The sequence below is a fragment of the Rhyacophila brunnea genome, unplaced genomic scaffold (genome assembly GCF_057557595.1).
Source record: "Rhyacophila brunnea isolate RB1 unplaced genomic scaffold, BYU_Rbru_1.0 scaffold_13, whole genome shotgun sequence".
In the NCBI taxonomy this organism is placed as follows: Eukaryota; Metazoa; Arthropoda; class Insecta; order Trichoptera; family Rhyacophilidae; genus Rhyacophila; species Rhyacophila brunnea.
In genome coordinates, this window is record NW_028232785.1 from 1,160,265 (window position 1) to 1,175,134 (window position 14,870).

General features: G+C 34.2%; 1 long non-coding RNA gene across 1 annotated transcript; it reads left to right on the forward strand.

The window, feature by feature from the left end:
- Positions 1-10,335: 10,335 nt before the first annotated feature.
- LOC147076093 (uncharacterized) lies at positions 10,336-14,086 on the forward strand. The gene is made up of 3 exons (XR_015069560.1): positions 10,336-10,560; positions 11,472-11,603; positions 13,709-14,086. It is a non-coding gene; the product is annotated as an uncharacterized LOC147076093 (long non-coding RNA).
- Positions 14,087-14,870: the final 784 nt, after the last annotated feature.

Genomic DNA, 14,870 nt, shown 5'->3' on the forward strand with positions numbered 1-14,870 from the left:
AATAGTCTTAAATGTGAATCGTTAGACATACGTTACATTCATATTACATTATAATTAATAATATCACTTACGCCAAGACATTGGCATATTTACCTATGTATTTTTATTGAGAACTGACCAAAAGGAATCAGGTTGATATCAGGAGGAATATTTGGAGCATCAGAGAGAAGAGGAAAAACTAAATAGGAATTTAAATAAAGTGAGCAAGTTCCACTTAAAACATAGTGAAACCGTTAAAATTTAAGGCCACTGGTGAGTCGAACAAGTTGCTCTATCGCGCACATTACCGTATTCATTTATTTCTCGTGAGAACAAACAACTGATACTTACGGTTTCTAAGATAGTTATCAGGGACACACAAGTTAATACTACCAAGAATGGAAGAGTTCTCATTTACACCACGTATTATAAGTCGAAAAAAATACGTGGCCAAATATTGATATCTTCTAGCACTTAAACTACAGTATGTAAGCATACCTAAGAGAAAGTCAGTTGGATAAAGACACGGATCAAAAATTTTCTTTGAACTCGCTCTACCACAATGTCATATTTCAACTGATGCGGAGCCCAAAGAATCGATACATTTTCAAGCGGGCTTCTTACTAAAGAATTATAAAGAATTTTTAATAGAGTAACATCCGAAGAGACCCGGGAAGTACGCAAGACGAAGCCCAACACTTGTAGCGCCTTTTTACAAATGATAGCTATATGACCACTAAATGATAGCTAACTGTCAAACGTAATGCCAAGATCTCTTACAGATGGTATTCGCGAAAGAAATCTGCCTTGCATCGAATATTGGAATAATAATACTCGCGAGGCTTTGATAAATGATAAAATATTGCATTTTTAAATATTGAAGAACAGTTTGTTACGCCTGCCCCAATCTAATATATTATCTATATCAAGTTGGAGTTGACGACAATCGTCCAACATGACAACTTCCTAAATACAATAACAAAAACATAGCATTTAGTATGTAGGTATTTACCTGATTTTTGGGATACATTTAGAATAAGAGAACTAGGTTGCGGGTACTCATCATTGCTTTGTCCTACATCAGTCTTTCTCAAAGTGGGCGATAAAGCCCCCTTGTGGGCGCTGGAGGCTTTAAGGGGGGGAGTATAAGGCAAAGAAAAAGAAGAAAGAATTTAGAATATAGGCTACCAAGAATTTTTGGTGCAGAAGCGAATCTCTCAACTGTACCCTGGGCTATGGTCGGTTGTTCAACGATTTCTGATAGCATTCACATCGTCATATTCGTATGAACGTGGATTTAGTGTTGTAGCAACGTTCTAACTAAAATGAGAAATCGGCTGCAAGTTACTAAACGCGGCGTCTCACAGCTGTTTTTAAGTGAATTCGAGCCTGATATTAGCAAACTCGTTTAACTGCATATGATTCATTAAATTTTAAATTCAAAGCCTTCTTTTAATGTTAATAAAAATACTTTTAAATATAATTAACCTAATTGGGTATGAGTTTTGTTTCCTCTCATTGAAATATTCTTTGATCTCAGAAATAGGATATGGGTCACACCCTATCTATCATATCCATGTAATAATGCACGTTTAAAAATTATATTTTCTTAACTATTTTTAAGATACGTAAGAGATGGTAATATAAAACCGTACATTTTTTTAAAATCTCAAAGTGGGCGGTGGTCGAAATAAGTTTGAGAACCTGTGCCCGACTTCTTCATAAAAGAATAATATTGGGAGGACTGAATTTTATGTAAAATGTGTATAATATGATATAAGTTGATAAGTTATATCAGTATTAGTAGATTATTTTAAATACATAGATAATAATATACCTGATTTCCTGGGTTGTATTCGGAATAAGAGCAACTAGGTTGCGGGTCACCTTCATTCCTTTGCTTTACATCGTATTGAACAATCTCATTCCGTGAGTCAACCTGTTCGAAATCAAACTCCGATTTTAAATTGGTAGGGTATTTTGAAGTGATCTGAAAAAACACATTGATTTTATAAATATAAAAGCATATAAGTGTCTACGTAGATGATAATATCTTGAAGGTGAATATAATGAAGATGGTAACACACGTGTCAGATGTCTGCTGCAAAAATTTACTTGTCAACTATATCCTGCGCGATAGCACAACGTTTTGAGGAGCGCGCGCCGGGATTGAACGTCTAAAGGCATATCGCGCGTTCAATACCGCGTGATCGTGGAAGTCATTGAAGCGTACAAAAATTCAATGGTTTTAGCAGGAGTGTCTGATTTTATTTTTTCGTGTACTAAGCAACTGTACACGCTTGATTTGTAATAATGGATACGTATACAAATGATATAATATATATTAACAGTAATCGTTTATAAAATCCGCAGAATAATTAAATAACACATTTCAGAACTTAATAATGCATCTGGCGTGTACGCTCCTGAGCATGCGCTAAAGATTATACGTGTAAAGGCCGCTAAGAAACGATTAGACTTGTGGCACGCGTGAAAGATTGGACGCAGTGGACGCGGAAAATTATAGTATTTGGGGGAAAATATGGTACGCGTTGTCATCTGTTGAAAATGAATAGGTTTTTTGTTCTTAATGAAGAATTCAAGAAATTTCATTTTAAACCAAAGTCAAGAGATTTTTTTACGTTTTTCGAGCAATTTTTTTTCCAAATTTTCTAAATCTTCTTATATTGCAAAATTATAGTACTTATCACCAATTTATCAAACGAAAATATCAAAATATTAGTACTTTTTACATATTTTTTCCGATATTCAAAACTATAGTATTTTGGACGTACTATACCTGTTTATATCGTACATAGTATGCGGAGCAAAATTATAGTACGCCGCGCGATATCGCGCACACTATGTTTTCACGGAGGAATGATTGTCCGCCTGCAGGCCGCTAATGAACAAGATTGCGACGTTGCTGTTTTATTAAATTTTGGCGTTCAAACAAAGTACAGCATTGCCGGTTTTATTATTATTCATTTTTATTTATTTTTCTCTCGAAATCAACTTTTACTATTCGTCACCTCGATGATGGTTAGTCTCTTTAAACCCTCAGAGAAGACATTTACAAATGGAGACCATTCGGGGGTGTAACAGTATCTACCTAGGTACACTGATCTGAAAATCTGAAAATCTCGGGACTTCCTCGATAATTTTACTTGCACGATCATATCGAATGTTTCTGTAGGTAGGTACCTTCGTATTGAACACAAGACCAGACTTTATTTTTTAGTCGGTGCTTTCCACACATTAAACAATAATACCAAATACCTGACATGAAACATTGCACCAAAATAGTAAATGTGCAGTACATCGCTGTATATACGCACAGCACCGGGATAAATATGCAACATATTTATGAGACACACTAAACTTAATAAATGTCATTAATAAAATACCAAATATACTAAGAAACAGGGAGTCATGTTCACAAATCTAGTATCCTAAAACAAGGCACCGAAGGAGCTAAAATCTAGACATTTGATATATTATGTATCGATTTGTTCATTACCATAAATTTATATAAACATATTCTTACAAAATACACTTTGTATTCAATGGTATAATAATATCGGAGCCAAACAGACATGATCACTTACAAGCACGATGTATGTATATTACACAATATTATATAAGTATGTAAGCACCTGATTTAATGGCTCCCATTTTGAATATGAGCACCCAGGTTGCGGATCACTGCCTTCGACAAATTCTTCTTTGAAATCAACTCGGAGAGGATCAATCTCAGTTTTAATACTGGCAAGGCTGGTTGCAGGGCTCTGTAAAAAGGACAAAAAGTATTTTGTAATATGTGTTCACGCTTACCTATATTGTTATTATTTATTAATTAACGTTCAACAGCTGTCGTCAGATGAATATAAGTAGTAAGCCAGCGGCCACAAATATACAGAACCTATGGCCCGTTTCAGACTGGACACCAGTGAAGCGCTCGATATAATATAGGAGGCCTTTGTATTATGTTTATGAACGCCCCAGAGCGAATGAGTCAACGCGTGACCGGTACACTTTTCCATCGGTCGCTAAATTCTCAAGCCGCCGATATACTTATTTTTATTACCGCAGCCAGTTGTATGTTCTAATTTATAATGCGAAATTATGCGTGGACTCATTAACTCTGGGGCGTTCAGAAACACAATGCAAAGGCCTCTTTATTCGAATACAAAAGCCTCCTATATTATATCGAGCGCGACACCGGTGTCCCGTCTGAAACGGGTTTATAGCTAGTGACATGCTCCTGGACTTCCCGTCTTAAATGGGGAGCCGGAATATAGTTTTTTAGGCCTAAAAGTGCAGCTTAGCCACTTAGTCAATTAACAGAATATGAAAGACTTATGACGTATCACTTGGCTATCTAGATAAAAAGAAAATGTAAGATTTAGAATACTAATTATAATATGTATCTAGATGTAAATTTTCAACCCTTTGGCTGCTACGATGTTATTCAAAATCCGGGCGAGAATTGCTACAAATTATTGTCGATAAATGAAAATATTGTATTATTTTTAGACATGCTACTACTCTAATTGATTCTTTGAAATCAGAATATTATGAAAACAAATTTCGTAATTATTTTTTGCTTTGTATATATAAAGGGGCAATTAGATATCCCGCACTTCATGTACCGTTAAAATTAATTGAACATCTCTTTCTCACTCTATCATACGGACAATCACGAGTGCGAGCGAAACGAACCATATGCAGACGGAGTTTTGATTTTTACCAGCTATTGGAAACAATCGGCTACTTCAAAATATTATTTTAATTCCATTCGATCGCGTTAGCTAACAACACGTACTATAATAACAACTTATTGTGAAAATAATTCCTTATCTGTATAATAATTTATTTGTCGTTTATTTTAATTTCTGAAATCAAAGAAGCATTTTCTGAGGTGTCTGGATCAAGAATTTGTCGATACAACTCATATGCCACCACAAAAAAATAAATTAGTTATAATTTCTTAACCTACTCAGTCACAAAACATATATCAATCGGGTTAAATTACACAACAATAAAACTAAAAAGATAAAAAAAGTTTCGTACCACTGAGGCAGTAGTATGTTTCCAAATAACCTTAAGGCTATACCTTATTTGAGGCATGGTCTAAAAAGATCGTGGCTAGGCGATGCGCGGATTGCGGGTCGTGGGTGCAAATGACGCATGCCGAACGAAATATAATTTGTCATATAAATCCAACGTGCGTCTATTTAATGTTCTGTTTATTGTTCTATCAGTAACAATAGTAATATATTCATTGACATGTTTTCTTTTTCAAGTAAATGGGTGACGTTTTTAGTTTAAGACACGATTTAACAAATAATACCTCCGTCGCCATCACGAAACAAATTGATGTATTCACACCTCGACGTTCGCTCTCCGAATGCCAGCGAGTCAAAATTTTGTCGCGCCTATAGTTGAAAATTATATGCCGTTTCACTGAAGTATCGTCTTAACATTTCAGGCATCGAAAGCCAAACGTCGATCGTTGTTAGCATTCCTCGCCACTATCCAAAACAACAATATCTTTTGTAATAGTAAGTATATAATATTTTATAATAGTAATAGCTTGTAAGTCTATATAGATTTTTTAAAAATGAGTATGAAAGAGATGGATGTAAAAAATGCATCACGCAAGAAAAAGAGATAACATGGGATATCTTTAGCGTAACTGTACACACCAAGGCCTGGACAAAAACGATGCATAAGTGAGAGTGAGAAAGTATTCGGCACTCTTATAATCTCTGCGACACGCGCTAGGGTAAGATAAAAAGTTTACAGGTGCGAAGAAGATTTTGTTGTCGGCGTAGCCGCCAATTCTTAGTTTTTTGCTTAACTAAGCGTCGATAACCTGCGAGCGCGTGTTGCTAAAATTGATATTTTTTGTGTTAAACATAAAGTCAGTGGTAAATATTTTTAGTTAATTAAGTGGAAAGATGGTTCTGTGTGCTGTATTAAAATGTGGTAGCCGTACTGATAAGCAAGAAGATGGTATTAAGTTTCATAGGTAAGTTGATACATGTTCGTGATAATTTATTTGTATATTATTATATATTTTAATATCAAGTGACCGTGTTTCTTTAAAATAACTTAAATTATGGATATTTTTACCTAATGATTGCCTTTTGACCACTTAAAAATACTATATTACGAAAAAAAGTAGAAAATTATATTATAAATCTGAGCGTCTAGTGCGAGCACTTTGGGCGAGCACTAGCGAAATGGTCTATGGTCTCGAACATTTGTATACGAATGCGTTCGCTCGCCCACAAACCAAACGCACGGTACGCAGGTTCATTTCGCAATGCAATGGGTGGCGTCTAGATGCATCTATAGTCCAAGATGCGGCCGTTTTAAAACATTTAAAGACAGTCGAAAAAAGTACATAATCGTAGAAAGACGCGATAATTGAGTCCTAGCTCCAAAAAACTTAACAATTAAACGAATTCAGACAATTAATAATTAGAATATAAGCGATATTAAGAAAAAATTAACCTTAGGAACGTAAAAATATAAGAATAATTTGGACACTTTTTGACATAAGTTTATTTTGTAAAAATAACCATTGAAAATACAAAGCCACGTGCTCACCAAAAAGAAAGACTTTGTTTTTGTGAATCTCGGGTTCTAATACATCTTGAGCTAGCCACAGAACCCGGGATATCTCACAAGGCACATTGTCAAATAGTCGTTATGAAGTGTCAATACAACGATGTATTGTTTATTACATGTTTCAGTTAGTAAGGTCCAATGTATCATGCAATTGTTTTATTTGCATCAGTAAAAACCACTTCAACGTATAATAAACACTATCATACAATGATTAATAAGTTTGGAAAACCTAACCTCAATGGTGATGTTGGCATCGTAAGCGCTCTCCTGCTTTACACAAATGTCAGTAACCGGATTGATTGGATGCAATATTGGCACATCAAATCGTTTTTGCGCTTCCGCATCATCTTCATAAGCATCTAGTTCACGTTTTACATCCATTTTACGAGGTCTAATTGACGCAAAAATATCACAAGCGTGGGTAGGTATGACAGACGTGACAATAGACAATTGGCTAAATGGTATTAATCTCTCGCCATAGACAAAACGTCGGCATTGCCACTGCTTCAAGAGTCAGTAGAAACCACTTCAACGTAAAATAAACACAATCTTACAATGATTAATAAGTTTGGAAAACCTAACCTCAATTGTGCTGTTGGCATCGTAAGCATTCTCCTGCTTTATACAAATGTTTGTAAGCGGATTGTTTGGATGGATTATTGGCACATCAACCCATTGCTGCACTTCCGTATCATCTTCAAAAGCAACTAGTTCGCGTTTTAGATCCATTTTACGAACATTAATGACGCAAAAATATCACAAGCGTGGGTAGGTATGACAGACGTGACAATAGACAATTGGCTAAACGGTAACTCATTCGCTCAGTGTTGCCAAGTCAAAATTTAAAATTTCAGTAGATTTTGACAAAAAATTCAGTAGATTTCATAAAATATCGAAAATGTAGTATATTAGATATAATTTAAGACTAATAAGGATAAAAATAACTAATAATATTAATTTATTGTAAACAATGATGATATTAATGGGTAAAATGGCGCTCTTGGGTAGAGTTACAATGCTTTCTTCGTCAATTTAGAAGTGTAACACATTAAAAAAGATCGTGCGTAATCATTTCAAGTTTATTATTAAAATAATCATCAGTAAACTTACAATTATGGAGAAACACAAATATCAGTAGATTTCTTGAATTTCGAAAAAAAATCAAAAATTCAGTATATTGGCAAAAAATATCAGTAGATCTACTGAAATTTCAGTAGACATGGCAACACTGCATTCGCTACTGACTATATACCTAATGATTTTTTAATTAGCACCTTTAAAATGCACGTTAATTACATCGATCGGCAGCCTGGTCATTACGCGCATGTGCATATTCAGCGTCCAACGTATTAAGCTCTTAATATACCCAATGACGATCGGGCATATATATGCCGAAAAAACCATTTCTTATGTTGGCGTCCTGTGTCACAATGTGTAAATACGATATTATAGACTGTCATACATATGTTAAAAGATCTATAACAGCCTTCAATGTCATAGATTTTCGGCTCAGTGTAATCACCTCAATATTTTTGTGTGACACTCGTTCATTGTCTGTGACGTCTAAGTCAAACGTGTTGTCATATTATGTTATTGTTTATGGGGAATAGATCGTGCGGGAAGTGTTTTTTCCGTCTTTCATTATTCAAACGCCATCTTGATATTATAACAACGAAACAGTATACCTAGTAAAGAAATGGAGAAAAGAATTTGCAAAATCGTGTTGGAGTGGACGGATGACGCTGTTATTAATTTAATCGGAATGGTGGATGCTAATGGCAGATTACAAAACAGGGTCAAAAGATATGCTGCTTAAATATCGTACAAGATTTGGGCCTTGAAAGCAGTTCGTACTCGGTAAATGGTGCCACACGAAAATGTCAGAGTTTGCGTTGTCAACACAAGGAATACCTACAAAAATAAAGAAAAGGCGACAAAGAGTGGCCAAGAGACCAGTGACAGGTACCAAGTGAGATGGAAGTTTTCCGCCCTCCTGAAGGTCCTTGACTGCGACTCAATAGATGTCGCCACCACTTTAGTAAGTCCCTTTTTTTTTTAGAATTATTAATAACCATGTCCTTGCTTTTTCGTACAAGGTACCTAGTTGTTAGTAATTTTGAACAATCACAAACACACAGGCTTTGAGACAAACACATAAATATTGTGTGTCCTGACCGGGAATCGAACCCAGGAACTCTCGGGTGGAAGGCAAGCGCCTTACGCACTATACCACTAGAGCCGCCAGTAAGTACCTATTGCAACGATTTATATTAGACATTTCACATCGAGTTAAGTATTTCTCTAGCGGCTAGCAATTCCAATTCAGATAACGAGCTCTCTTTGCAAAGTAGGTATATTATTATATAAAATGTAAGTATACAAGTACCTACATATCCACACAAGTTTAGTGTAGACAGCCTTGAGGTACCTACGTTCCTTCCTGTAACTTGGTATTATATTAGGCAGATGCTTTGTGCAATTGAACCTAATAACCTATGACCATTCAGTCTCAGTTCTATTTTCAATTGGCGAATTGTTTTGGCTATTAAGCAAGGTAAAGTTACTCTACTCCGCATTGCTGTGATCTCAAAACGTCTTACTGTAACTCTAAAATAATTAGGTTGTTATGTTTTGGCCTAGGCTAGGTAAATGAATTTTAACATTTCACATTTTGTAATGTCAGAACCATTGTACGAATAACGATGGTATTCAATTATATGTTGTAATAATAATTTGATTCATATCTGGAAATTACTGGTGAGTCCACTGAGGATTTTATTATTTATGCTCCTTTTAAAATGGTCTACAAAATAATTAGAATACCTACCTATAGTAACTTCAAGTCCAGTGCCAAAAATCTACCTGTCAAATTGACGGTAAAACTACAGTCGAATATGATAGGTATAGTAAGACACATTATGTATTGTAGTTGGTTTAATTTTTGTCCACTCTACAATACAAAGCATTTTAAGGTACTTAGGTACGTTACAAATATGCTTGAAGTAAAAATATATTTCTGTTAAATAATTTGTTAATTATTGTCAATTAATTTCTAATGTCTACAGCTCTATCCGTAACTAATCGTTGACAAAGCATACCTACCTGTTATTATATTATGTGATAGAAGTCGACAACAATAAAACTGCACTTCGTTTATGTTAAATCAATCCTTTATAACAATGTTATTTGCTAACAAAAACAATAAGAAAATGATAAATTATATCCACATGTTAGAAAATATACATTTATACAATATATTAAAAAAAAAACAATGAGAAATTTACTTTGCAAACAAAAATATTAAGTAAGTATAAGAAAAATTATATTCACTTAATATAAAAAAAACATACATTTGGAGCACATAGATATTATTATATATTAAAAAAAAACTACTTAATAAGCATCTATACGTCTTATCGGAAATGATGATTAAAAGCCAGGTTGAATCAATAAATACTTATGACTTATTTAATCTATCGGATTGATTGCTATAAGACATAGGTACTTAATTATAAATATAGGTAACGTGACGTGTTTTCAAATAATTCATGTTTCTTCGGTAAATTAAAAGACTTCAGATCCCGATTAGTCTTATCGGTGGAAAGCAGTATGCGTCAGCCATAAATTTCATTTATAGTTTTCCTATGTTCATCTTCTTATTTTAATAAAATATCTATGGCAAAAAAGTGTCTATGGCCGAGAGATGACTTTATTTTTAGTCAATTGTCTATTGTCACGTCTGTCACTCTACTTACCGATTCTTGTTAGATTTTTGCGTCAATTAAACTTCGTAAAATGGATATAAAACGTGAACTAGATGCTTTTGAAGATGATAAGGAAGTGCAGCAATGGTTTGATGTGCCAATAATCCATCCAAACAATCCGGTTCCAAACATTTGTATAAAGCAGGAGAATGCTTACGATGCCAACAGCACTATTGAGGTAAGGTTTTCCAAACTTATTAATCATTGTAAATTGTGTTTATTCTACATTGAAGTGGTTTCTTACTGTTGCAAATAAAACAGTTGCATGATACATTGGACCTTATTAACTGAAACATGTAATAAATTATACATCGTTGTATTGACACTTCATAACGATTATTTGACTAGGTATGTAGGTATCTACCTAGCTATAGGTTCTGCGTCTTTGTGGCCGCTGGTTTTCTACTTTCATTCACATGAAGTCAACTCTACTGCTGAACGTTAATTAATAATAGCTAGGTAGTCAGTATCGAACCGTGGTAATAAGTCACATACAGAAACGTCCGTGTGTTTCTGCTCAGCCATTGCCGACTCAAATAGAAAGCCGGTACGTTCACAACGACTGGTCCTACTTTTTCCGCCCCTCCCGTTGTTGTCTATGGATGACCTGTCATTGTTCTATAGAGTGCTCATACTGACGCGTCACAGGGAATGGTTTGATTTGAATAGATAAGTTACATGATAAATAATACACTGCCTAGCATTAACACACTTTCTACAAATGTAATGCATATATATCAATGCTACATATTTTTTGAAAATCGATATTACTAGGTACCAGTTTTTGTGTGAAGGACTAGTCTGACTTTGAGAACTGATGAATAACTGATGAATAAATATATTATTTATAATTTATTAATATATGTGTCTGAGATTTTTTTATAATTCAATTTGAAACGAGAAAGGGCGAATCAATATGTCAAGCAATCTGGGATCTTATTTTGACAGCTGAACAGTGGACCACTCGTTGCTTATGCAAAAAGATATGCTCAGGCTTTATTAATCTAAAGATGGCGCTGGCTCATCGCATAATAATAATAAAATATGTGTAAACACGTATTATAAAATACCTTCTGTCTTGTGTTTCAGAGCCCTGTAACCAACCTTGGCAATGTTAAAACTGAGATTGATCCTCTTCGAGTTGATTTCAAAGAAGAATTTGTCAAAGATAGTGATCCGCAACCTGGTTGCTCATATTCAGAATGCGAGCCAGTAAATCAGGTGCTTACCTACATACAATACCTACAAGATTTAATTTATTTTAAATATGTAGGATCTTCCTGTAAGCGACCTACTTCAATTTGAATCGAGCACAATATTTTTATTCGTGTCCGGAAACTTGTACGTATGAAGTGCGTATAGTAGGTACTGACATAAAATTCATCTCTAAACAATGCGCGATTCTTGTCGGTTTACACTTAACAGGAAGCTAGCAGCAAACAAATTTTGAAAATAGCTGTTATACTGGATAATTTTTTTAGGTTAGGTTTTGTCATCTCCCTTCATTTTCTAAGTGTGAAAAGGTGCTGTCACTTTGTTTCTTTGTATGGTTTTTCGTCTGGATTCGGGACTTGGAGATGGAAAAATAGCACACCGGAATTGTGATCAGAATCGACGAGTTTTATTTGGGTTAATATATAGTAATGGTTTCATTTTTAATAATTTATATTATACGTATCGCGAGTTAACAATGTTTACAGTCTGGCCATCTGCCGCGTATTGCCTGCCATTTTATGTTTTGCTCCTAGCGAAAAGCGCTGTCGAAAACGGCGACAATTGCGACGTTGCAGATATTTTTAAACGGCCGCAATTTACGGCATTGCCGGCTTTATTATTATTTATTTTCGTAATCAACCCTTACTGTTTGTCGATTTGGTACAAATTTGGGTCTCTCCAGATTTACAGAGCCATCCCCAAATGGGGACCATTTGAAAACGTAACAGTTTTCATTCTTGAATTCACGAATTTTGTCAAAATCAGCTATGAAAATTGAATTAATGTTCATTTTAATCTAACAAAATTGGAGACCGTATAGTAAACAGTCAACTCTTTCCAATAAGAGAGCTCACGGTGAAATGTTTTACGTACAATTTACATGTACCTAACCTTTTTTATTGCGTACTTACATAATCATAGTTTATTCCTTTAAAAAACACTTATTTTATTAGTAGTAGCTTTGTATGTTTCATCTCCTTTTATATTTGAAGGTATCTCTCTTTTAATACTCATAGTATATCTACCTATTTTATTTTCAAAAATATTTAACCTTTTTTTATAATATTACTAGCAAGTACCCGGCGTGCGTTGCAATGCCACTCAAAGAAATAAAGTGTTTATGTTTTAATTCTGTTTATTGAAGTGCGTTTGGATACATAATATTTTTTTTGTTTTTCCATCTATTGCGTACACAAATAAATCGGAAGATGTACCAACGCGTGAGTAGGGCAAATACAGCTGTCCGTGTGAGAAGCATGGATTTTACAAATTTGGTATAGGATCGCATACGAATAGAAAAAGATATAAAAAAAGAAGAACATGGTTGCACTAATTTAGAAACCTTCACGGGTGTGCGCACAACTAACGAAAGTTTCATAGCAATCGCATTAATGGTATAGTAACACATACGAATAGAAGAAGATAAAATAGAAGAAGAAGATGACGATGGTTGTACTAATTCAGAAACCTTTGCGGGTGTGCGCATAACAACTGACCAAAGTTTCAATGCAATCGGATGAATGGTATAGGAACGTATACGAATATAACAAGAAGATAATAATTGTACTAATTCAGAAACCTTCGAGGTTTGCACACAACAATTCACCAAAGTTTCATCGCAATCGGATGAATGGTATAGGAACCATACGAATAAAAGAAAATAGAATGAAGAAGAAGATGGATTTTTTAATTTTTTCGCGGGCTTGCACACAACAACTGACCAAAGTTTCATCGTAATCGGATGGATGGTAGAGGAACGCATATCAATGTATTTTTATAGATATCTTCAAAATACCCGACCACTCTAAAATTTGAGACCGATTTCGAGCGGGTTGACTCAGGTAATAAGATTGTGCAAGAGGATATAAAGCAAAGCAATTATGATTACCCTCAACCTAGTTGCTTTTATTCCGAATGCAAACCTGGAAATCAGTCATATACAATATATTTATTTAAAATAATCTACTAACATTCTGATTTAAGTTATCAACATCTTCTTCCTTTAAATTCTATCCTTTCTGCATGTCAAGATTCCAACGTAATATTCTCTTTAAGATGTTTGATTTTATTTGTTTGCCTATTTGTCAATGCCATTCTTTACCTTCTTTTAGTTGAATCCTGCAACCACTACCATCCCCTATTCTGCTAGTCTAGGATTGCCAGAGAGGATCATAGAAGTACAAAAACCATACCATGAAATACAGATTGACTATCAAGACATTAAAAAAGAATTGGGCGTATATGAGACGATTACTAATATAGTCAGATGCACTGCTAACTGTAACCATTTACAATCTACCGTCACAGATCCCGATTTATTAATAGCTGTTTTAAAATTAGAGAAAAAATCATTTAATAAGGAAAATTTTGTGTGCAGTTTTTGTTTTGATTTTTTTGCATCGCTGTCTCTATTGAAGCTTCACAAAGCGTGTCATGAAAAATCAACAGCGGATAAAACTGAAAATTGCTTATGCCTTCAAAATAATTTCAAAAATCTGAACAAAATGAACAAAAGAAAAGGTAAAATACATCATTCTGATGAAAAGCCATTTAAAAGTGACCAGTGTAATAACTCTTGTATGACATCTGGTTCGATAAAAAATAACAAAATGACATATTCTTCTGAAAAACAATTTAAATGTAACAATTGTAATTACTCTTGTGTCACATTTCGTTCAATGAAAAATCACAAAATGACTCATTCCGGTGAAAAACCATTTAAATGTGACCAGTGTAATTACTCTTGTATAACATCTCGTAATATGAAAATACACACAATGTCGCATTCTGGTGAAAAACCATTCAAATGTGACCAATGTAATTACTCTTCTAAAACATCTGAGAGGATTAAATCACACAAAATGACTCATTCCGTTGAAAAACCGTTTAAATGTGACCAGTGTAATTACTCTTGTATAACATCTCGTAATATGAAAATACACATAATGTCTCATTCTGGTGAAAGACCATTTAAATGTGACCAATGTAATTACTCTTCTAAAACATCTGAGAGGATTAAGTCACACAAAATGACTCATTCCGTTGAAAAACCGTTTAAATGTGACCAGTGTACGTACTCTTGTATAACATTTCGTTATATGAAAAAACACAAAATAACTCATTCCACTGAAAAGCCATTTAAATGTGACCACTGTAATTACTCTTGTATAACATCTCGTAATATGAAAATACATAAAATGTCACATTCTGGTGAAAGATTATTTGAATGTGTTCAATGTAATTACTCTTGTATGACATCACGTTTGATGGAAA